This window comes from Penaeus chinensis, chromosome 1 (assembly GCF_019202785.1).
Source record: "Penaeus chinensis breed Huanghai No. 1 chromosome 1, ASM1920278v2, whole genome shotgun sequence".
NCBI lineage: Eukaryota > Metazoa > Arthropoda > Malacostraca > Decapoda > Penaeidae > Penaeus > Penaeus chinensis.
In genome coordinates, this window is record NC_061819.1 from 35130488 (window position 1) to 35140487 (window position 10000).

Genomic DNA, 10000 nt, shown 5'->3' on the forward strand with positions numbered 1-10000 from the left:
AAAAAAACACACATACACACAAAAATAAACAAAACGATTTGATAAATGGATGATGAACATATTAGAGGAAATACAGTCAATTAAAAAAATGAAATATAAATAAATGTAATTTACCTGCATAACGTAGAGACTGTACCTCTTTGTTTCGTTCACGTTCAAGATTTTTGTTCATCTCGTTTCGTCGATGAAGATACGAACACTGCATTTTATTGTCACTTTTTTTCGTTCATCGACTAAAATAGCTTCACTCGCCATATATAATAACGATAATGATATAGTGATGATAATAACTCTGATAATGATGATGATATACAAATTACAACACTAAAGATGATGATAGTAACAACGAGAAATAAACAAATAATAACGAAAAAAAAAGGAAAAAGGAAATCGAAGAACATAACATTCTCTTCTCGAATCCTCTCACCCAAATAAGACGCAGCTAACTCTTCCCCCAAACGAAGGAAGACTGCTGCAAAATAGCCAATTCGCACAGCCTTTATATAATCTAGCGTATCCTTTCCTGCGCCTGCATATGCCTTGACTAATTATGCAAATTCTGCGCGCGTGCGAATGTCCAGCGAATCACCAAGCAGCGTATCCACTTTGCATGAACGCGTAAGCAAATACTCGTATCGTGGATAGTAATTAAACAATACTTATTCTGTCGTTGTTAATGACCTAAATAATTAATCGATCTTTAGGAATGCTATATTGCAATCACTAGTTTCTAAATATAAAACTTATAATACCATTTAAAAAGAATTCTTGAAATATTGATATCGTCTACGGTTTTTTTATTTATTATTATTTTTTTTTTTTAGGTTATTACTGTCCTTCGATAAAATAAAAAAAACTGGATTAGAAAGTTAATTAAAAGTGTAAGATTTGATTGTGGATTGCATACGTAATTTGTTCATTTGTTACCCGTTTCTTTGTGCAATTTTTTGTTTCCATATCCATATACACACAGACTCCAGGGCAGCCATTAACTGTCTTCAGCACAGCTCACCCACAGACAACATCTACCTACTGACCACGATTCTCACAATGGCACAGAGAATTCTTGCTCAGGGTAGAAGAATTATCATCAATTGGGTCCCAAGCCACATCGGCATCAGAGGGAACGAGCTTGCTGACAGACTAGCCGCCGCTGGCAGGGGTATGCCCCCAAATCCTATGACGATAAAACCGAGCCGAAAATTACTTATGGAGAAGTGTGCCTTGGTCGGTCGTACCTTCCTACGGCAGCTCCACAGAGAGGAAACGAGAACCTCCCCCTCGGCCAGCTGGTACTCAGACGCCACAGGCTATGAACCACTGGCACTCTCTGAAGTAAGCAACAGAGGTACCGAAGTCATTCTTCACAGAATGCGCCTAGGTTACCACTGTGCATGGCAGATTATCCCAACAATCGAACGCGATGAATGGTGCTGCAAGCACTGCGGCGAGCCGAACGCCACACTAGTCCACTACCTAGAAAATTGTAACCATACACAATTCCTGAGACATGGACCGCCCACAACAGCCGCCGTGCTGGTAAAGAGGCTATGCGAAATGCTTACACCATGGCGGCAGGAGCGCTTGCTGGCAATCCCGCCGCCACGGTAAGCACCGAGTGTCAGACAACTCAATGAGACAGCCGTAAAAAAGCTGACACAGGCCGGGCCATATCTAGAAGGCCCGGGCGAAGCTAGAACTTCGCAAACCAAACCCCCCCCCCCCCCCATATCTCTCCGTATTAATCATTTTCTTCATCACTGAAAGGATCTTCATTATCATTATCATCGATATCATCACTGTCATTTCTATCGTTATCATCATTTATCATCAGTATCATTATTCATACATTTTCCCCCCCCCCCCCCTCACGCGCGTATTTCTGTCCTACGCCATTTCTTAATTCTTCCTTTTTCTCTCTTAGTCAATTTTTCTTTTGTTTTGTTTTCCTTCTTCTTTTCCCTTCTTCCGCTCCTTTTGTGTCTTCTTCTTATTATTATTCTCTTTCTCCTTCTCCTTCTCCTTCTCCCTCTCTCTTTCCGTCTCCCTCTCCTTCTCCTTTTCCCTCTCCCTCTCCCTCTCCCTCTCCCTCTCCCTCTCCCTCTCCCTCTCCCTCTCCCTCTCCCTCTCTTTCTCCCTCTCCCTCTCCCTCTCCCTCTCCCTCTCCCTCTCCCTCTCCCTCTCCTTCTCCCTCTCCCTCTCCCTCTCCCTCTCCCTCCCCCTCTCCCTCTCCTTCTCCCTCTCCCTCTCCCTCTCCTTCTCCCTCTCCCTCTCCCTGTAAAGGCTCTATATGAACGCCTTAAACATATGGTTTAGCAGGAGTAGTGAAAGGGACGGTTGGCTTAACCTCTTTTATTGAGAAGCGTAAGCAACAAAGATAATTCACACGGATACAAGTCTTGGTAAGGCTTAGTGTTGGGTGTACTGTCAGCCCGGAGGGGGGCGGACGGCTGGCTCAGCGGCCGGCCTTGACCCGACAGGCTTTCGGCAGGAACTATCGTAGTGACTCTCCTGACCTGGGTCATCCTGGCCTTTTATACCCCGGGAGTGATCGTGGGGCAGTTATTATTATCAGGCCCACGGCAGCCCGGATCACGCTTGGTGCGGCCCCTTGCCCACCGCGTGGGCTCGCCAGCGTGGCAGCCAACGAGCCACGTGGGAGCCATACGTGCTTATGTACACAGTATATGGAGCTATTTATATATACTATACTCCCTCTCCCTCTCCCTCTCCCACTCCCTCTCCTTCTGCCTCTCCCTCTCCTTCTCCCTTTCCCTTTCCCTCTCCCTCTCCTTCTCCCTCTCCCTCTCCCTCTCCCTCTCCCTCTCCCTCTCCCTCTCCCTCTCCCTCTCCTTCTCTCTCTCTCTCTCCCTCTCCCTCTCCTTCTCCCTCTCCCTTTCCCTCTCCCTCCCCCTCTCCCTCTCTTTCTCCCTCTCCTTCTTCCTCTCCCTCTCCCTCTCCCTCTCCCTTTCCCTCTCCTTCTCCTTCGCCCTCTTTCTCTCTGTCTTTTTCTCCTTCTCCCTCTCCCTCTCCTTCTCCTTCTCCTGTTCCTTCTCCTTCACCCTCTCTCTCTCCCTCTCCCTCTCCTTCTCCTTCTCCCTCTCCTTTTCCCTCTCCCTCTCCTTTTCATTCTCCTTCTCCTTCCCCTTCTTTCCTTCTTCTTCTTCGTCTCCTTCTTATTATTTGTCCTTTTCCGTAAACACTCACAAAGACAATAATTTTCATAACGACGCGTGTCTTGTATTACTGAGAGATATTGCATCCGTGTATTAGCAATTGCAAATCATCAACATATATTTGGTTTTGATTATTTTGCACAGAGTAGTCTGATAGATAGAAGGTAGGGAGGGAGGGAGGGAGGGAGGGAGGAGTAGATGGGTCGATAGATAGATAGATAGAGAAGTAGAAAGGGAATGACAGGTTCATAGTGGATGGACAGACTGATAGATAGATTAAAGTTATGTTTAGAAATAGATAGATGGATAGATACAAGCATGGATAGATAGATACACGTGATAGACAGAGAGAAATAAAACAAAACTAAAAACAAAACAAAAATAATAACAGGAATAAATTAAAAATAATGAAGGAATTTCTCACTTAAATAGATAATAAAACAAAATAGAATGACAAAATAAGAAAAAAAAAAAAAGTCGAATTGAAATACAGAACATTAACAAAACGAACTATACTATTAATGATTATTAATGACTGCAAATTTTATGCAAATGTTTGTCTGCAGACTCACATACAGCGCCAAGGATGCTCGTACGAAAACCTCAGGAAAAAAAGTGATAAACAAATAAACAAGTAATAATAATAATAATAATAATAATAATAATAATAATAATAATAATAATAATAATAATGATAAATAGAATTGTGGTTAATAAAACACAAGCAAAATAAAATAAAAAATACGAAAAGCTAACATGCTCGTAGGTCAATAATAAGTATCACTCTCCTCTTCGATACAAGGTCCCTGAACGAAGACTTATGGAAAGACTTCGTTCGTTATGGGCGAAGATATAGAAAAAATCCGTACTTTGTGTCAATGGAAGAATATGTTACTGAATGAAGAGAAAAAAACACAACGAGGCAATATTGGAAAAAGGAATGAAAAGGATGATGATTATAATGATAATAATGATAATGAAAAATAAAATAATGATAGTAATAATGATAATGATAATGAAATAATGATAATGATAAAAAATAAAATAACAATGATAATAATAACATTACCAATAATAATGATAGAAGATAATAATAATGATAATGAGAATGATGGTGATAATAGTAATAATAATAACTAATGATATAAAGGATAAACATAGATAATAATACTGATAATAACGATATTAATAATAATAATGATAATGATAATAATGATGATAATGATAATAATAATGCTAATTATCTTAATAATGATAATAATGACAATATAATAATAAGAGTAATGATAATAATAATGATAATATAATAATAATGATGATAAAAAAATAATAGTAGGATAATAGTGATAGTGATAATGATGATAATAATAAGGATAATGATAATGATGAAGATAATGGAGATAATGAAGATGACAATAATAATGATAATGGTAATTGAATAATAATAATAGTAATAATAATAATGATAATACCAATAATAAATATAGTAATAATAATAATGATAATAATAACGATAATAATAACAATTATAATAATAGTAATAGTAATAAAGTAATAGTAATAATAATAATAATTATAACAATAATAATAATAGTAATAATAATAATGATAATAATAACGATAATGATAACAATTATAATAATAGTAATAGTAATAAAGTAATAGTAATAATAATAATAATTATAACAATAATAATAATAGTAATAATAATAATGATAATAATAACGATAATGATAACAATTATAATAATAGTAATAGTAATAAAGTAATAGTAATAATAACAGCAACAACAATGATAATACGAAAATAATTATGATAATAAAATGATAATAATCAAGCAGATAGGCAAAAGGGATAATTAATATATGATTAAAGAAAGGTAAATATACCGTAAAGAAGGACAAAGATAAAGAGAAAGACTCAAGGATAACGAGGGAGTGATAAAGGAGGAGGCAAGATAAAACACAATAATCTTTTTTGTGTTTGTTATATAGAAATTTTCAAAGAATACAGCAAAAGTGCCCCAGGGTATATTCTCATCAACATGTATGTGTATGTGTGTGTGTGTGTGTGTGTGTGTGTGTGTTTATGTGTTTATGTGTGTGTGTGTGTATATGTGTGTGTACATGTGTGTGTGTATGTGTGCTTATGTATATATCTGCATGTATCTCTGAGCATTTATGTGTGTACATGAGCGTATATACATGTATGTGAAAACAAACATACCTCTTTCACTACACAACCAAAGCACAATTGGAAATGCCACGGCAATCTTCCTCGAGCCGGAATGACGTCATAGTTACATTCTACCGAAATACTAGAGAGACATCTGGAGAGAGGGGGGGGGGGGGGGTGGACAGAGGGGATGGGGGGGGGGAGGAGAGGAAGGAGGAGAAGATAGAATAGGAGGAGGAGGAGGGAGAGGAAGAGGAGGCGGAGGAGGAAGAGGAGGAGGAAGAGGAGGAGGAGGAGGAAGAAGAGGAGGAGGAGGAGGAGGAGGATCATGAGAAGAAAAGGTAGGAATATCCTGCCCCCCCTCCCCCTCCCCCTTTCCCCCTCCCCTCCACCTGTCCTCCCCAACCCCCTTTCCCCCTCCACCTTTCCCCCTCCACCTGTCCTCCACCTCCCCTCCCCCACCCCCTTTCCCCCTCCCACCCCCTCCACCTGTCCTCCACCTCCCCTCCCCCACCCCCTTTCCCCCTCCCATCCCCTCCACCTGTCCTCCACCTCCCCTCCACCTGTCCTGAGGTATTAAATGCAGTGCAAAGGACAGTCAGCGTCAGACGCACCATAGAGAGAGACCTCGCAAGGCTAGCGCAAGGTACGTTGTGTGTTAAGCATTTCTGAGCGGGTCGGAAGGTATCATGGCTGCGGGCATTGGAGTTCATTGTGTGTCTGTCGCTGTGTGTATGGCTCTGTGTACATTTCTGTCCCTGTGTGGATGTTCTGTATATTTCTGTCTGTGTGTCTGTGTCTGTGTGCATTTGTCTTTATGTCTGTCCCTGTGTGTATGGCTCTGTGTACATTTCTGTCCCTGTGTGTATGACTCTGTGTACATTTCTGTCCCTGTGTGTCTGTTTCTGTATATTTCTGTCTGTGTGTCTGTCCCTGTGTGCATTTGCCTTTATGTCTGTCCTTGTGTGTCTGTCTCTGTGTGCATTTCTGTCTCTGTGTGTCTGTTTCTGTATATTTCTGTCTGTGTGTCTGTTCCGGTGTGCATTTGCCTTTATGTCTGTCCCTGTGTGTCTGTCTCTGTGTGCATTTCTGTCTGTGTCTGTCTCTGTGTGTCTCTTCTACTGTGTATGTCTCTGTGTATGTACCTGTGTACATTTCTGTCTATGTGTGTCTGTGTATGTCCCTGTGTACATTCCTGTCTGTGTGTGTCTGTGTATGTCCCTTTGTACATTTCTGTACAATAAGTATATATACACATGTATATGTATAAATATATATATAAATACATATATATATATGATATATATACATAAAGATAGATAGACAGATAGATAGATACATACATACACACACACTCATACATTTATATATATATATATATATATATATATATATGTGTGTGTGTGTGTGTGTGTGTGTGTGTGTGTGTGTGTGTGTGTGTGTGTATGTATATATATATATATATATATATATTTACACACACACACACACACACACACACACACACACACACACACACAGAGAGAGAGAGAGAGAGAGAGAGAGAGAGAGAGGAGAGAGAGAGATTGAGGAGAGAGAGAGAGAGAGAGAGAGAGAGAGAGAGAGAGAGAGAGAGAGAGAGAGAGAGAGAGAGAGAGAGAGAGAGAGAGAGAGAGAGAGAGAGAGAGAGAGAGAGAGAGAGAGAAAATGCATTTCGGTTAGACAAATTGTAACAACGATTATCCTGCATAGATAGTTAAGCAAATTGGTTAAATCAATCTAATTATTATGTATTTTCATTCGTAGTTTACACATTTGTAACGAACATCATAAATAGATAGTTAAACAAAAGAGAGATTGATAGATTTAAATGTTATTGAATTTTTAATCGTAATTTCCACATTTGTTTAGATTGTTTACTCAGCAGGAGATTTTAGGCGTAGATAGATAGATAGATAGATGGATAGAAGAAGAGAAATATAGCAAAAAAGTAGAGGGGTAGATATGGAAACAGAGACAATAAATTAACATTTATAGGTATGAATATATAATGTTAGTTGTAATAACATACATAATAATGATAAGGGCAATGGTAATAACAATAAAACTCTTTTGATAGACTTCACAAACATGGACTCGTCTTCCTTCCAGATGAACATCCAACGAGCAACACTGATATTTGCAATCTTCGCCTTAATAGTCGGCGTTGCAATGGCCGTACCCTTCGGCTGGTATCGGAAACCATTCGGCTTCGTCAGTAGATTCGATCGAAGGGTGAGTGCGCTGTTTTTTACGTTAGGAAAGGTGTTTTTCGTATATACACACATGCACGCATACACACACACACACACACACACACACACACACACACACACACACACACACACACACACACACACACACACACACACACACATAACACATATATTACATCTATATATGCTATTTCTAACAACATTAAGAAATGTTCCATCTCGGGTTGTTGGGGAAAAATAATCACTAATGATCAAATAATAGCAGTAATTAATAATCACTTAGAAAAGGTGTTCGAAGTCAGGAGTACCAACATGGTCGATTCCAAACTGATATTCGGCGAGGCAGTTGGTAGCCGTGGTATTCGTGTCAAGAACGCGGTGTTTACATAAACCAACCTTCTTTTGTGTATATTCGTGCGTGTGTCTGAGCATCTGTTCCATAAGTATAACATACATTTTCTGAAGTTTAACCACCCTCAAAACGAAGAAAAACGTGTCATTGACCCTGGCATAATCTCTTCGCATAATCTCAAAGAAAACAGACCAAAATATTTATACGCAAGTTCTTCCCGAAGGTAAAAAAAAAAAAAAAATAATAATAATGTTATAATCCGAGACCTTAAGGATGGGCAAAGTATTATATAAAAAGGAGCTATATTTCGAACCAGCGAATTCCCTTAATGGAGGCCCCTCTCTACGTTCATTCTGCTAATCTACTGTTATTTACTTATGTGGCGTTAGATTATACGAGACAACCACACAAAATAATGGGGAAAGACATCATATAGGTATTTCATCTATGAATAGAAAATCTATGGATCCAAGTTCTTGTTATGTGTGTGTGCCGCATGTAAATCTGTGTTGCGTGGGGGGGGGGGGACGTAGCACAGGATGGCTACCGATATGTTGCCTAACTCAGCTTAAAACTTAAGATAATCACTTTCGATAATCAAGAATTGAAATAATTGCTTCTATTAACTGCCAGTTGGATATTTTAACAAAGAGACCCACAGCAATAAGCCTGTCACCACCTGCAATCGTAGTTTAACATGGGCTGCCATAACCTTCACTTGACACGTTAAGCAACTGGCAATTTTATGACAACACAGGTAGCTTCATGTAAGGCAAGGGTACCTGGCCAACCTGTGCTAGTTATATAAAATACGTTATCGTCACTTGATTCCTATAGGTGCAGGAAATTTAGGCGAGAAAGTTAAACTCACTGCAAGATAACTCAAGATAACTCTTTTACTATACATATTTAGAAGATATAAGCAATTCTACTATTGAATTTTCTCTTCGGTAGGCACCAAAGATTTGTTTCATTAGATCGAAACTGACAAACAAACAAATTTATCTTACAGTTGCAATGAAGTAACAATGTCATTTAAAAACATTTAGTACTGCTCGTTCGCGAAATGAGCAGACAGAAGGGAAATCTTTCTTGGACTCGACCGAGAATCCACACAGTCAATTTCATTCATCATATTCATCTTCAATATTACAATTATCGTTATCGTTACGACTGCAGTATCTATAACGATACCGTTGTTACAGAGATCACTGGGCATCTGGAGTCCCCACATCGACGACCGTTACTGGCATGGATTCGACATCGATGGTTATACAAGGTGAGTGTCAATTCTCTCCAGATGAACAAAAAAAACTCACGGCCATGTTAAAAAGCAGATTTAATTAATTTCAAGGATTATTTTTTATTCTCGTAATAGAAGGGTTTTGTGTGAATTCCGTGAATTATTGGAACACTTGGTGATAATGACTTACACGAAAATGTCTATTATAGATGAATGAATTAATTTACTGATTATTTTTCAGGAATGGATGAGAATTAAGTGAGTTTGGACCAAGATTGGCTGATATGCCTCGCTTCGCTAAACCCTTTAGATGTAATTTTGCTATTACTGTTTTCATTATTGTGTTATTGCAGACTAAGATAGGGTAACCTGCCCTATCGTTAGATAAAATATGCAAATTTTATCTACATTTGTGGCTAGCTTTAATTCTAACTTAATTTCACTTATATGTGAAAATGCACATCCTGAATGTAAACCAATTATGAAATTCTCAAAGGTATTGGGGATTTCATAGTTATTCATACCTTTTTCATATCAATTTCATACCTATTCATGTACTGTATGAATGTGATCAATGGCATTATTTTGTATTACTTTTATAGTGACATGTGATACTCTGTGAGTGATAATCTTGAAATAAATAAATCTTAAAAAAAACATGTTTTTTTCGTTTCAGTTGTATGACATGATTGTTGTTTACCTACTCTAATTATCATTGTTGTTGTTGCTGTTATTGTCTTGTCTATATTATCATCATTATTATTATTATTATTACTATTATTATAATTATTATCATCATTAGTAGTATCATTATTATTAT

General features: G+C 38.3%; 1 long non-coding RNA gene across 1 annotated transcript; it reads left to right on the forward strand.

Annotated features, from left to right (window-relative positions):
* The first annotated feature begins 5846 nt into the window (after window positions 1-5846).
* On the forward strand, window positions 5847-9841 carry LOC125025220. The gene is made up of 4 exons (XR_007114891.1): window positions 5847-5997; window positions 7482-7604; window positions 9143-9216; window positions 9422-9841. It is a non-coding gene; the product is annotated as an uncharacterized LOC125025220 (long non-coding RNA).
* Window positions 9842-10000: the final 159 nt, after the last annotated feature.